Source organism: Protopterus annectens, chromosome 8.part1, assembly GCF_019279795.1.
Source record: "Protopterus annectens isolate FY-2018-M chromosome 8.part1, PAN1.0, whole genome shotgun sequence".
NCBI lineage: Eukaryota > Metazoa > Chordata > Ceratodontiformes > Protopteridae > Protopterus > Protopterus annectens.
The window spans coordinates 230,938,768-230,954,779 of record NC_056742.1 but is presented as its reverse complement, the minus strand read 5'-3'; positions in this window follow the sequence as shown (position 1 = coordinate 230,954,779).

Genomic DNA, 16,012 nt, shown 5'->3' with positions numbered 1-16,012 from the left:
GTTATCAATTATAGGATTAACTTAGAATAAAAAAAAAAGTGTAGCACACATATAACAGGTACCATAGTTAAGGTTAAATATACTGATATGTGCTAATATCATCTGTAATGCATTAATCTCCTAGTACAATGTACTTCTTTTGCTTTTAGTAATGTTATTGTAATTTATGTTCTTTGAGTCAACCACAGAGGGGAGTAATTAAATCAAGGCTGCATCTGGAATTTCAGAGTGTAAATACTTTTTTTAGTTATACTTGTAAATATATTTTAACCTAGATTAAAAGTTACTCTTTAGAAACTGTTAACTGGGTTAGTAATTTATCAAAATGTAATTGCATTAAGTTTTCAAGTTCAAATTTATTTAGAGAGTAATAAAATAAAGTTTATTCTTAAATGTTTCATGTCTACATAATGACATTCTGTAAATATAATCTATGCAATGATGTTTAAGTGCACGTAGGCACGGAACAGTCTCTAAGAGCAAGGCCTTTATTTTATAATTTACTAGTGAGCTAAAGGCTGAGCATGTCTCCTAAATCAAAATTCTATTACACCAGCATGACTAGCTTCTTAGTTTTCAAGAGGTGAGATATACATGTAGACTGTCTCATCTACCAGAGATAAGAGTTTAGAGATTTTCTAGTGATTATTCCATAGACTGTACATGCATCTATCTAACAAAACCTTTATAACCTTCTTTCAAATTTGATTTTATAAATCATAGGTTAATACGCTGTTGATTCACTTGACTCATTTATAACCAAAACACATGATCCAACATTGAATTTACTTTGGCATGAAGTAATACCAGACCCCCAACAGGATGAATTTGATTGGAACTAGTTACATGATTTAGACTGTTACTAGTTTTGTGGCTGTGAAGGAGGATGCCTAGGTCTGGCTTCTTTGAGGCTCTGTACATAGAGGTCCCTCTAAAAGTCAATAGGAACATGAGAAGAGTGAGAGCAATTTAAGGAGTTCAGGGTAGCCCAATATCGACATGAGATTGATTGTCTTAATATGGAACACTGTGGTCTCTCAAGCTGGCCCATGTACTTTGATAAATACATACCAGAGGGGGCATTATACTCCATAACTGGCCTGATAAGGGAGGAGTAGAGTGGGATGGTGACTTCCTTGGATCTAAAAGATATTCCACTGCTGATTAATCTGGCTATGTAGAAGGACTTCTTAACAATGGCAGCATAGTAGTAAAAGGACAGTTCATTGTCAAGAAAAGTAACCAAGTTCCAAATGGCTGAGTCAATTTTAAGGGGATGTTACCAATGTGATAGGATCATGGGTATCTGAATTTCCAAAGGTCACAATGTCACATTTCTTGGCATTTAATATCAGGCTGTGGTCTAAGCCCTAGATTTAGTGCATACTAGGCCCTCCTGGAGAATTCAGTGGTTAGTATGGGTATTTTTGAGAGCTCCCAGATTGTAAACATCAGCAAATGCCACCAGTCACAGGCCCTTAGTGTTGATCTTGATGTCTGAAAAGTAGATACCAAAGAAGAATGGTCTCAGCACAAGATATGGGGTATACTACTGGAATTACTCAACTGGATGACAGTTTGCCTCCATCACTAATAGACTGGGTTCTGTCAGTGAACCAGTCTGCAATCTTGAAGGTAACATAGAAATTTACATTTGGCTGGATTAGCTTATCAGTGATGCCAAAATGTGGAATGGCATCAAAGCCCTTGGCCAACTCCAGGTACATGGTGTGATCTGATCTGCCAGAGTCCAATACTTCAGAAAAGTCTACCAGGTTTATTAGACAGGATCAGCCTTTAACAACTCAAACTGGTTTGGGTCTAGGGTTGAAGATGACTTATGTCTTTCTTAATAAGTTCCATAAAGACGAGGCTTCATTGCTTTACATGCAAGGCCACTGATACTTACAGATATACAGTATCATAAATTAGTAGTAAGTCCCCCTTTATGAAGTGGGATGACTTTAGCAGTTCTCCATATCTCTACTGTGAATCCATTGGAGAGGATGAGATTGAATAGACGTAATAAGAACTGAGATGGTTAATATCTGGTGCTGACACAAAGATAGTGTGGCACATTATCTGGACACATGGAGTTAGTGTTCTTAAGCTTGAAGAAAGCATTTACGACTTGGTCAGAAGTGATCAGAGGTAGCATAGGCATGTGCTGTGGATAATTAGGAGAGAGTGGAATAAAGTCTAAGCTGAATGTGTCCACTAATCCATTGGCTGTATCCTGAGGGAGATGAGTATATGGTGTTATTTTGTATTAACTCTGCGCATTGTTTGGCATTGGATGGCACAGTGGTGCAGCAGTTGCATTGGCACCTCACACCAAGAGACTCTCCAGTTAGATTCTTGGCTGGGTTGCCTTTTGTGCAGAGTCTGCATGTCGTCCCTGCATTCGTGTGGGTTTCTTCCGGGTACTCCGGTTTCCTCCCATGTTATAAAGACACACATCTGGAGAATTTCTCCCCAGGCCTCTGCTGAAAATTGGCTCATTCCAAGTTGGACTTTCCTGGTAAACAAATGTTAAATAAATAAAATAAATTACTTCTGAGGATCCTGACATAGCTGAAGAATCATTTGTAGTTAACCTTAATGTATGTGGCAACTCTCAATTCATACCTACATTTTGAAGATTTAATTTTGTTTCTGTGTTCTTTTTAATTTATTTGATTTTATTTTACATTTGTTAAGAGGGAAAGTCCGACTAGACTCAAGTCCTTTTTCAGTGGAGGCCCAGAGAGAAAAGCTCCAAGTTAGTGAAAAGTCAGAACATGTACATAAAGAAGTCAAACAATTTACATAAAAAATAGGAGCAATATATATTCTATACAAAACAGTACTAAAAAGTAAACTTTTGCATAAATAATAATAGTAGCAATGCCAATGTTCACAATTATTAGCAGTGTTAATACAGATCATAAGGGTATACAGATACCATACACTAAGTTACATTAAGATTACAAATAGTAGAGATGCATTTCAGACGACAAATTGTAGAGGTTCGGTCATTGGTGAGTGATGTACAAATATTGATGTTCAGTGTTTATAACCCAGGAAACTGAAAAGGAAAATAGTTTATGAATGTTTTGGGGGAAAGTTGTTATTTATCCAGGGGTATTGCATGAGCATAGTCAAGATTTACATAGATGTGCTTTGCGTATCTTTTTAAAATGGAGTGGGTTAGTACTGTTAGTTATGTCAGAAGGGAATTTATTCCAGATTTTGGCTATACAGTTAGAATAGAGGGAGTCACCAGCAGAATTATTGGCTTTAACTGCAGTCTATAGGGTTTTATTTTTTAAGCACAAATCTCAGTCAGGAGAGTAAGGGATTAGGAGATTTTGGAGGGAGGGGTCTTATCTGTGTGGTTTAGAATTGTATGGGGGCTGTGGAAAGCTGGTTGTAGAGTAGATGTTGGGGAAGTTCTAGCCAGTTAAGTTTCTTGAGTGCTGTGCAGTGGTGTGCCCTAAACGGTGCGTCTGTGGCAAATCAGGCACTTTTGTTATAGCATGATTATAGTTTGGCTTAGTCAGATTTCTTTAGGTTACAGATTGGTGAGGCACAGAGCAGAGTTGAGATGAGGTATGTTTGAGCGATAGTTGTTTTTGTATTTTTAGTGGGGTAGTGTTGCTTCTGTAAAGGGTGCCCAGCTTTTTGTGTATTTTTTTATTGTTTGTGTGATATGAATATCGAATCTTAAGTTACGATCGATGACTACTCCCAGTAACTTAGTGTGGGTCATGGGTGAGATGACAACATTGTTTAAGTATAGAATATTGAAATTAAGGAGTGATAAAGTGTGCCTTGTAGGTTGAAAAAGCGTAAGATGAGTTTTGTTCGGGTTTAGGATTAGTTGAGAATTAGATAGCCATGTCTCAACCTTTGAAAATTAGTTTTGTGTTATTTGCTGGTGTTGAGATGATGCAGTGCATATCAGTGAAGAATCATCAGTGTACTGTATGATAGAAGCATGCTGTGCTGCAGTGTGAAGTTTGTTAGTATATATAGAAAACAGTAGAGGACCCAGGATTGATCCTTGAGGCACTCCTATTGTAACAGGCAGAAGAGAAGAGAGGTTTTGCTGCCATTGTATTAATGACTTCTTTGAGTTATCCTCTAGTTAATGGATAGTAACTTTGCTTTTCTAGGTTATTAGTTTTGTCATCTAATTGTATAGTTTGTTAATCTTAACATGGCACCAAATGAGTTTGTTCTTAATTTTGCACAATATTTATGTCTTATGGGGCCTGAAGTTTCAATAAACCAGGAAATGGGCATATAACGTATCCATGAAAATGGTCACGTGATGTGGCATCATTAGGGTGAAGAGGGTGTTTGAGTTTTATCAGGTGTCACTTAGCTGGATTAGATTTGCCTTGGAGTAGTCTCTGAAGATGGCGGGGTTATGAAGTAACTTGGATCATGCACCTAAGGTAAGTGTTACTGCATGGTAGTCAGAACTGACTAATGATTTAGTAACTATAGGTGCTTAGCATGGGGGGGGGGGTGCTAGATTGCTGACAGCCAGATCCTATGTTTATGAGCCCCTCATTGGGGATTGAAGTAGTTGTCAAAGTAGCTGGCATTAAAGAGGTCCAGAAATCTTTGTGCATATTTATTTGTGGAGGTATAGGCTCCAAAATGAATGGAATGGTAGTTGTTGTCACCAAAGAGTATAGTGTTGCTGTTTATAGTAAGGGATGTCAGTGTGTTTAGATACACCTCATGGTTCACTGGGGTCATGGGATGGGATATGTTAGTTGGCAATGATGCTGTACTGGGTTTTGATTATGGTGAGAAAGCTGTGGAGGTGTTCAAGTTCATTGTCATGTATTTTGAGTCAGGAGGTGAAATGGTTTCTTACCAATACAGATAGGCCTCCTGCAACTACAACTTCTAAATTGGCAGTGAGTATGAAGGAGTCATAAACATTAAATCTCTGAACGGTGGGGGTGCTTTCACTATTCTGAAATCATACTTCATTAACTACACATGTCTATACTTTCCAGGATTAGGAATCTCTGCATGGAGTACAACTTTTCGTTAATTCTTCTGGCATTGAGCAGTGCCAACTTAATATCGTTTTGATTTTGATTGGCTATGAAGGTAATTTGAGGTGGCTTACTTTGCCTAACAATGGCACTGTTGGGAGGAAAATGTCTTGGCCAATATATGAAATCTGCTATGAGAGGGATACAGACAATCCTTAGCAAAGCAGCTGGGGTTGTTAGTCATTTCTTCTCAGGCTGATATTTAAATGGTTCCCCTTAGAATGGCACCAGTAGTTAAGCTAATGACTAAAGTCAATTATCTTTTGCTTGTATTAAGTTGTCATTCTTGGTGATGGTAGACCACTGCTCAGTAGTAGTTTCACACAAATTTCAGATGTAAATTCTAAGAGCTCCATCATGTCCCTCATCATATGATCCAAGGAGGTGCATCTCTAGTCATTCACTTTCACATGCACAATGATCAGGTCATATGCATATGTGGGCTGAAGTGACTTGAGGCCATAGTGACATTGTGGATCCTAGCACCTGACAGAATGTTAACCATCTGTCTGTCTTTTCATAGGCTGATGAATGGATCATCTGTGTCTTTAGTTACAGAGTCACCTTTTACAAGGATGTTGCATGATATGCATGCTGATTGTGTTACCCCCTTTTACTGGCTGTGTTTACTGCAATGTCAGAATGTGCTATATGCTATTATAGACCTGTTGATACTGGGTAGTGTGCAGGAGTTTTATTTGAGGGTTTAAGATGATGCCTAAATGTAAGAGTTCTAAGAGGTTTATATTTAGATTTTGAACTGCATTTGCATAACACAGTTTTGTGTTTACATTATGTGCATGTTGCATAGGAGTTGGTGGGAATAACACAGTGAATGCTACTGGGTGAAAAAGGTGTCTCTTCAGTTCCTTAAGTATCTATGCCTCTTACAGATAGAGTCATTTCATTTAAACGTCCTTTGGTTGCAATATGCTATAAGGCTGTCAATAGAAAGAGGATCACTCTGCTATCTCCACATGATGACATGATAGGATAGAAGAAGGTTCCTTCTAATAGTATAAGAGGAGGACATTTATTTGTGCACATTGCCCACTTTATAAAAACTCCAGGAGGCTGTGCTCAGCAAAGCTCTGCACAGTGAATATTAATAAAGAAATTAAAGAACCAATAAAATACAAGTGTAATCTGAAGTCTGAGGTCTCTAAACTATTCAGGACCCATAGTAATTAGTCTAAATGCTGACCATCTACCTGCAGAATACCTGCAAAAAGGAGCCAAAGCCATAGCCTTCCCCATTGCCATACTAATAAACAGAACTATAACCGAAGGATATATCCCATCTATCTGGAAAATCTCACACATCATCCCCCTTCATAAAGGCGGAAACTCCATTGACATTTCAAACTATAGACCAATAGCTCTACTCTCTCCACTGGCAAAAATTATGGAAAAATGTGTCCATAAGCAACTACTCACCCATCTTATCGAAAATAACCTACTTGCCAACAGTCAACATGGGTTTAGACCTAACCACAGTACCACCACAGCTCTACTCTCCTACACAGACTGTATAAATTCAAACCGTAATAATAATACTCTTTTCCTCATCTGTCTTCATTGATTTATCTAAGGCTTTTGACATGGTTAACCACCATCTCCTTATAGAAATACTTAAATCTCTTTCTCTTGATACACTAGCCATAAAATGGTTCAAATCCTACTTTGATAAAAGACAACAGGGAAAACGATCCATCCTCTCACCTCCCCATTTCCCTTGGTGTTCCCCAGGGCTCCATATTAGGCCCACTGTTATTTTCCATTTTCACTAATGACCTCCACCTAGCAATTCCACATGCAACCTGCATTCAATATGTAGACGACTCCACCATTATTTGCTCAGCTAAAACTCCTACCGAGCTACAGTCCCTGACACAAAAAGCATTTAATACAGTTGAGCAATGGTTTTTAAACCGTTGCTTCCTACTTAACTCTAAAAAAACTAAACTTCTACTCTTTACTCCTACTCGCAGGTCAACCCCTCCTCACTTCACTCTTATATCCAAGAACGGGACTCTTATATCTCCTGACCTAACCACGAAACTTCTTGGAATAACCATAGATAATAACCTAAACTTCGATACTCATATTAACATCACTATAAAAACAGTAAATAAGAAACTGGGATCCCTTTACAGAATCAAACCCTTTCTTACTCCTTCAGCCAAAACCGCTATAGCTAGAACTCATTTAATCTCTACCCTACTCTATGCTTCACCCATATTTACCAATCTCTCAAAAAACAACCTCAACAGACTTGCTACCTCCTATTATAGTATTGCTAGATTTGCCACAGGTTCTCCTTTTAGAACACATCATTGTAACAACCTAAAGCAATTAGGATGGCTAGAGTTCCAAAACCAGATACTATTTCACCAACTTGCTATTATCAATAAGAGCCTGTATTACCCCACCTATACACCTATACTGACTACTCTCATAACCCCCTACAACAATCTTAAGAATTTACGCTCTTCTAATAAGCTACTTATTACTACCAGCAAATCCAACAACTCAGCTGGAGATTCGTTGTTCTCTGACTCTGTTGGCAAACATTGGAACATACTTCCCTCTGAACTCCTATCTCTGTCCTCTATAACACTTTTTAAACAGAAACTAAAACAATTTCTCAGTACTCATCGGTTATGCCCTTGTACTAACCCTGACTAACTTTTTTTTCCTATTTCCTATGTGTTGTCTGCTTCTAATATGAGTATGTTCTATCTACTGACATCCTCTTGCTGTTTCCTATAAATCTTGTATTTCACTGTATCACATGGTACATTGTATAAGTAAACAACTTTATTATGCTATTTTATTCTTCTTGCACAAGTACACAACTATTTTGTTATATTTTTGTTTTTCTTATCTCCTCATCATGAGCCATGTACTCTTGTAATGACAACTGCATCAAGTCTGTATGGCTGAAACTGTTTAGAACTTTTTAACTACTGTTATATTTCTCTGAATTGTGACATCTTTTACTGTATATATTGTGTTTGTGTTGGAGCTTTTCTCCCTGGGCCTCTACTGAAAAATGGATTTGTATTCCAGTTAGATCAGCCCAGTCAACAAATGTAAAATAAAAATAAATAAATAAATAAATCTCACTTAGAGCAATCATTAAATAATCCAAGATGGCAGAAAATTAAATGCAGATTTACTCAAACCAGAAAATAAAGTATAAACACAGTATCAAGCAATGCAGAAGAAATTACTAAATGGCTAGAATAGTAAGACAACCTAAGTGCAGACAGAAAGAAGTACTTGGCAAGCTTATTCTCCAGTTTTATAATCTAATAGTTAGCCAAACAATGAGTGAGCATGATGCAAGCCTCTGTAGTCTTATCATAAACACAAGGATGTGCTGCATTCTGCACAGGAAGTATTAAACAGGAAAACAAAAGAACCAATGAACAACAAGTGAAAGCTGAAGCCCACTGGATCTATGCTACCCAGGAACCACAGCAGTTAGTCTAATTTTCACTTAGATCAATCAGTGCTTAATCCAAGATGTCCAGCATAGCAGGCCAAACAGATTTTTCCAATGCATAAAATAAAATGCAGACTTTATCAAAGCAGAAAATAAAATGCAGAAAGAGTATCATGCAATGTAGAAAACATCTCTTTATGACTAGATTAGTTAGGTAACGTAAGTGCAAATACAAAAAAAGCACTTTATTGGCAAGAGTTAGTGAAACAGTGAGTGTACATGGCTCAGACCTCTGCAATACAACATGTCCTTCCCCATGCTTTTTTTAAACTCAGGAGTACTGGGATCACTAACATCATTGCATTTTATGAATCATAATTCTAGACAGGGCATATACAAAAGCAATTTTAGCATGTGTAACATCATACATTGATATGTATCTACTTATGTGTATATGCTTTGTTGAGTAGGTTGTCTCTGTTTGGTGCTGCCAATTTTAAGAGGGGGCCTGGGAGGAATCTCCAGCCAGAAAACAATTATTCAGTTACAGCTACAATTTGATTGAATGCACAAATAAGTGAATACTAGCCTACTATTAATATTTAGCAATATTCACTACAATTTTAACAAAATTCTATGTATACATGAACAAATGCTTGAATACATCCAAAAAGAGCTGTTACTGGGGTACCACAGGGGCTGGTATTGAGTCCTGTACTGTTTACTATCTTCTTGTCAGACCTTGCTCTGCAAAATGATATCGGGGTTAGCAAGCTTGTAGACAATATGAAGGTAGATTCAACAGTTACCAGCTTAAACAATCAGTAGTGTCTGTATCAATATTCAGATAACTCGGCGGCCTAGTCTAAGTAAAAATAGGGAGTTTAATACTAAAAAAAATCTAGGTGATTCATTTTGGTGGGAAAAACTCTCTGCTACTGATATGTAATAAACAATATGATCTTAGAGGAAGTCAACTGTATAAAAGACTTAAGATTGACAAAGAATTGTCATTAGGCACACGTTTGGTGGAAGTTATGAAGAAAAGCTATAGAGTCATCAAATAAATTCACTGAGTAATTTTGAGCAGAGAAAAAAACATTATAATTCCTCTCTTTAAAAACTGTTATGGCCAATAATTGAATATTGTCCCCCTGTATATACTTAGTAAGCAAATGAAAAAGCTGTAAATAATACAGTGTTACTAGGGAATGAGTAAGTTAAATTACAGGGATAGACTGAAAAAAAGTAATTACAGATTAGTAACAGGGGATCATAGTGCTGTTAATTTGTCACTTGAAATTAAATATCACCAACTAGGACATCAGGATTATAAATCTGGTTGAGATTCCAGTGTATAAATCCTCCCTAACAAAAAGAAATTTCCATTGCAGAAATGGTCTGTGGTGGAATGGTCTTTCTCTGCAAGTTAGAAAAAGGCAGCCATTAGTTTATTTAAAAGAAGCCTGGGTGATTGTATAGGACTTATGGTGTATGATCAAACACTGATAGTGGCAAACTCTTTGAAAGGCAATACATTTTGATTGGATTTTCATCCAGCATATGTAACAAATACATAATATAAATATAGGGAACTACATTTCCTTTACAGTTCAATGCACACACAAACAAATGGCTGAATATATACATGAACAGCTGAATATTGGGATTACAGATATGAGTTCAAAACATATGTTACCTAAATATGTGACCTAGATAGTCATATAGGAGCCAAGTGGCAACATAACTTGATGTTGGGAGAATATATGTAGGTATAGCACACTTTACGCATGGTGTCCAAATATTGAAATATGTTAATAATATTGTTGTACAGTCACTTGTTTGTGATACGTCACCAAGAAACATGGTATATTATACATTACAATCACATCAATCTTTAAGTCATAGCATTCAAGTAGTAGTACATCATGTCTGAGTAACTTGTTGAAATGTGTAAATTAAGTGCATAACACACACACTTGTCTGGCATTTTAGTAACATTAATGTGTTGAAGCCAAGGTGTTATGGTCCAGTAAGGCAGGTATGATATCAAAGGAAAACAACAGAGTTTTTGTCTATGTTTAGCTGTTTAGATTACCTGCATCAGTAATTGCAATGGTAAGGGCTAACATTCAGGTATTAGATATAGATTAAGCGATTGATAAATAATATGATACTGACAGCTTTTACTAATGCAGAATGGACTTTAAACATTAACGTCTGGAAGGAAACTCATTTGAGCTAGAACTAATAAGCTTAGTGGTATCCAAAAATATATATGGCAAAGTTTTGGCTGAAAATTCAAACTGCAAACATTCAAATGCAGCAGAGACAGTCAATAACTTGTACTGGAGTTTATTTTACAGACTCAAAAATATTAAAGATTTATCATTTAAAAGTTGTTTAGCTAGGCAAAAAACAGACAAACAAAATATGTGTGTTTTAATAAATAGCTAGTTTTTGAGCCGTCTAGGTCTACTAATTGCTAGCCTTAAAAATGATAATGCATTAGCTTTCTTAGAGGTCAAAACCTTCAGCCTTGAAATTCTTTTGTTACCAGGATGCTAAATTTCTACTGCATATCCATGTATTGAAGGTATTCAATTTTGTTCAGAAGCTGTAATGTGATATTTAAAAAGTGCTGATGGATTCACTGTAAACAACTTGTTTGTCTAAAAAATATAATAATTGTGAAAGGATTCACCTTGATAATGCCAGTAAAACAAAGTCAGTTTCTGGTAGTGTTTTTCTCAGCCTGCACAAAGCAAATTATTTTATTCAGTGATTTGTCCCTATTTTATTTTTTGTTATTCTGTGTAAATGTGAAGCATCCATTCTTTGCTGAATATAAGATATCTCCCAAGTGGAGCAGAAGTAATACACATTTTTTTCTACAGCTTAAAATATGGATACAATTTCCTGCATGTAGTTCTATCATCCAGATACATTAGAAAATAATGCTTTCTGTAGGAAATAGTCTATAGTGTAAAAACCATGAAAGTTAGAGAATGGGGCATGAATAATTATGAAGGGATGAGAATAAATGCATATTTTACTCCAAAAAGTTCAGAAGTAAGGCATTGAACAAAATGGCAGATTGAGGTCACTTTGTTGGATTAGCAAGAATGATAGTTAGGACTGATCCTCAAAGGAACATAACTAACCCTCTGAAATGTAATGAATGTTCACCAAAGATATGTTACAATATTGCAAAGGTGCATTTTCAAAAAAACTGTGGTGCTGCTAGGCATAAGTTAGCAAAGGTCATGTGAGGCAGGTGTTCAGCGTGTGTTGATTTGGAATGAGGTGGTACTTGAAGTACTATCTGTGTAGAGTGATGGTAGCTACTGTGGATGCTAATGGTCCAGTGGTAGTTACCAAAAGGAATCAAATGTTTAACCTGCATCCGGGCCAGATTATATGTAGTTTATATAAATAGCACCCTTGATCCATTTTTCTTTGTTTCAAAGAGATAAAAATATTGTTAAGCAGACATTTCTTGCACATTTGAAGGTTACATGAACAGCAAAGTGCTGTGCTATGATTAAGCAAGCCACATGTATGATGATAGGTCTTAGAGGTCTGCTACAGATTGCCAAACCCCGATGGTATTGATGGCTTTTAATGATACAGAATAAGGGTAGCCTACAGCCAAGCAGTGATAAGATAAACAAAAGGAAACAGAGGACAGCTATAACACACAAAGCCAGATTATATGTAGTTTGTATAAATAACACATTCTATCCATTTTTCTTTGTTTTAAAGAGATAAAAATATTGTTTAGTAGACATTTGTTGTACATTTGAAGGTTACGTGAACAGCAAAGTGCTATGCTATGATTAAGCAAGCCACATGTATGACGATAGGTCTCAGAGGTCTGCTATAGGATGCCAAACCCTGATGGTATTGATGGCTTTTAATGATACAGAATAAGGGCAGCCTACAGACAAGCAGTGATGAGATAAACAAAAAGAAACAGAGGTCAGCTATAACACACAATGCCAGATTATATGTAGTTTGTATAAATAACACACTATCCATTTTTCTTTGTTTTAAAGAGATAAAAATATTGTTAAGTAGACATTTGTTGTACATTTGAAGGTTACGTGAACAGCAAAGTGCTGTGCTATGATTAAGCAAGCCACATGTATGATGATAGGTCTCAGAGGTCTGCTATAGGATGCCAAACCCTGATGGTATTGATGGCTTTTAATGATACAGAATAAGGGCAGCCTACAGACAAGCAGTGATGAGATAAACAGAAGGAAACAGGACAGCTATAACACACAAAGCACACCAGATAACCATCAAGCAATATAGATGACGTTGTTTTATAATTCATGCCATTGCAAAGGCAAACTAAATTGAAAAAAATTATCAAGAATGTGCTAAGTCAACTCAGTTCTTCATTACAGCTCAGGAAAGGAAGTTAAAAAAAAAGGCAATAGCTATGGTTCAAGTAGCAACATGCATACAGATAGCTAAGCAGATATAAGCTGTAGGTAATATATTGGTAGCACCAACCATGTAAGAGTTGTTTCCAAAAAATAAAAATAGTTGTATGGCTCTGACATGCAGATGTTTGGGAATTGCAGAAGATATATGGTGAAGGACATATTTGATGAATATTCATGCATAGACAAGAGTGACATAAGCATAACAACCAACACTACCTCATAAAAACATATCGAAACATCATAGATGACTCACAATATATAGGCTCGTAGGTTCATAGGTGTGTACTAGGCTAATGGCCCTGGAGCCTTTACAAGCATACCTCATAGGATTACCCTGGCATCGTGCCACCCTACGTTAGCTCCCAGTGCTTCTATCAAATAGAGCCACTTGAGTGATCCCTGGGGTGAACTTTCTATTACCCATCTGCTCATTAAGATTTCTCTTGAAGAGAGACAGCGAGGTGCTCTGCTTGACATGTATAGGAAGTCTATTCCATAGCATGTGCAGTCTCTGGGTGAAGAACCTGCCCCTCCAGCATGTTCTGTTGATTGCGGTAATGAGGTTGAGGTCTCTGGAGAATGTGGTGCAGAGGGATTGGGATTTCTTTAGATGTAACATTTCTAACAGAGCTGGGTCAGATATGGCTTTGTAAGTCAAGCAGAGATCGCCTCTTAGTATGCGATATGAGACAGGGAATATCTGGAGTCTTTTGAGTCTGTCCATGTAGGATGTGTTTAATGCCTAAGATGCTCTTTGTGAGGTACTTCTGTGGCCTCTCCAGCTGTTGCAGGTGTCTATTGAGGTACATGCTAAATGGGGCATTATACTCAATGACTGGTCTAATGAGGGAAGAGTAGAGAGAGAGAGATGATCACCTCTTTCTTCATGGATGTAAAATCCTTGGTAATGAGATGTGCCGCATAGAAGGACTTTCTGACCACAGTGGCAATGTGGTGGTCAAAGGAGAGGTCGCTGTCAACCTGTGTCCCCAGATCTCTTATAACACCTTCAGTGTTCAGTGGACTGTCATCGATGTGGTAATTAGTGGGAACTGAGCTTTTCCCAAAGGGGATGACGATGCATATTTTGGCATTAAGCTTAAGGCCATGGTTTCAACACCAGTCATTGGTCTCAGTGAGGCCTTTCTGTAGGATGTCTGCATCACTTGGGGAGTTAATAATGGCTCCCAGCTTGCAGTCATCTGTGAACTTGGTCAGCCAAGGTCTCTTTATGTTGGCCTGGATTTCTGAGAAGTAGATGCTGAACAGGAGATGACCCAGGTCTGATCCCTGTGGGACTGCACTCATGACTGGTCGGCAGTCTGACTTGGAGTTTGCTACTTTCAAACTGTGTGTTCTATCTGTGAGCCAATTTGCAACCAACCTAGTGATATAGGCGTTGATGCCTAGTTTGGTGAGTTTATCAATAATTCCCAAGTGAGGAATGCTATCAAAGGTTTTGGTTAGATAGAAGTAGGCTGTATGCACTACCTTACCTTCATCTATAGCCCTGGTGACTGACTCAAAGAAGTTAACCATGTTGAGCAGGCATGATCTCCTTTTCACAAAGCCAAACTGTGTGGGGTCCAGAGTTTGGAGATTTCCTATATCTTTGTTAATGATCTAATGTTAATGATGATAGCTTTACATATCAGATTTGTCAGACTAATGGGGCAATAATTCCCAGGGTCTGTAGTTGCTCCCCCTTTATGGAGAGGGATGACTGTAACAGTGCACCATTTAGTAGGGACAAAGCCTGAGGTGAGGCTGTGACTGAACAGGATGCAGAGATATGGTGCCAGTCCACTTTATAGTTCATGTAGAACACAACCAAGGATATTATCGGGTCCCATGGAAGCTGTATTCTTAGGTTCATAGGTTCATAGGTTCATACTAGGCTATCTGCCCGAGGGCATTTACAAGCCTAGCCCATAGTTTTGTGGCTTACGCCACCCCTTTAGTATGGGGAACTATATCCATTATTTTGCTGTGCCTCTGTTGAGCAGTGACACTGAGGTAATCCCTGGGGTATATCTGCGATCTCCCATCCATTGGTCAAGATTTCTCTTGAACAAGGCCAGCGAGGTGCTCTGCCTCACATATACCAGGATTTTATTCCACAGCATAGGGAGTCTTTGGGTGATGAATCTATCCCTCCAGCACGTCCTATTAATAGCCGTGTCGAGGTTTAAGTCTCCCGCCCTTGTGGCTCTGACGGATCTAGATTTTTTGAGGTGAAGCATATTCATCAAATCTGGGTTTGACATGGCCTTGTATGTTAGGCAAAGGTCACCTCTGAGCAAGCGGTAAGCGACTGAATAGAGCTGGAGATCTTTCAGTCGGGCAGCATAGGACAGATGTTTGAGACCCTTTATCCTTTTGGTGAGGAACTTTTGTGGCCTCTCCAGCTGCTGCAAGTGTCGGGTCAGATACATTCCGAATGGGGCATTGTACTCAATCATTGGTCTGATGAGTGATGAGTATAGGGAGACTATGACCTCCCTTGATCTAGATGAGAATCCCTTCATGATAAGGTGGGCAATGTAGAAGGTCTTCCTAACTACTTTAGCTACATGGGTGTCGAATGACAGACTACTATCAACCTGGGTCCCCAGGTCCCTGATAACTTCTTCTGTGCTCAGTGGATTGCCACCTATTTGGTAGCTAGGGGTAACCTTGTTTTTCCCGAAGGGTATGACTATGCATTTTTTGGCATTTAACTTTAGGCCATGGCTCTGGCACCAGTTATCCATTTCTGTGAGACCCTTCTGAAGGATATCTGTGTCAGATGTGTTTTCTACTATGGCACCCAGTTTGCAGTCATCTGCAAACTTTGTCAGCCATAACCCTCCTGTGTTTGCTTGTACTTCGGAAAAGTAGATGCCAAACAAGAGTGGGCCCAGGACTGAGCCCTGTGGTACACCACTTGTGACAGGCTTTGAGTCTGACATGGCGCCAGCAACTCTGACTCTGTGGGTTCTGTCACTCAGCCAGTTTGCAACCCATCTTGTGATGTATGGGTTAACATTTAAGCTGATGAGTTT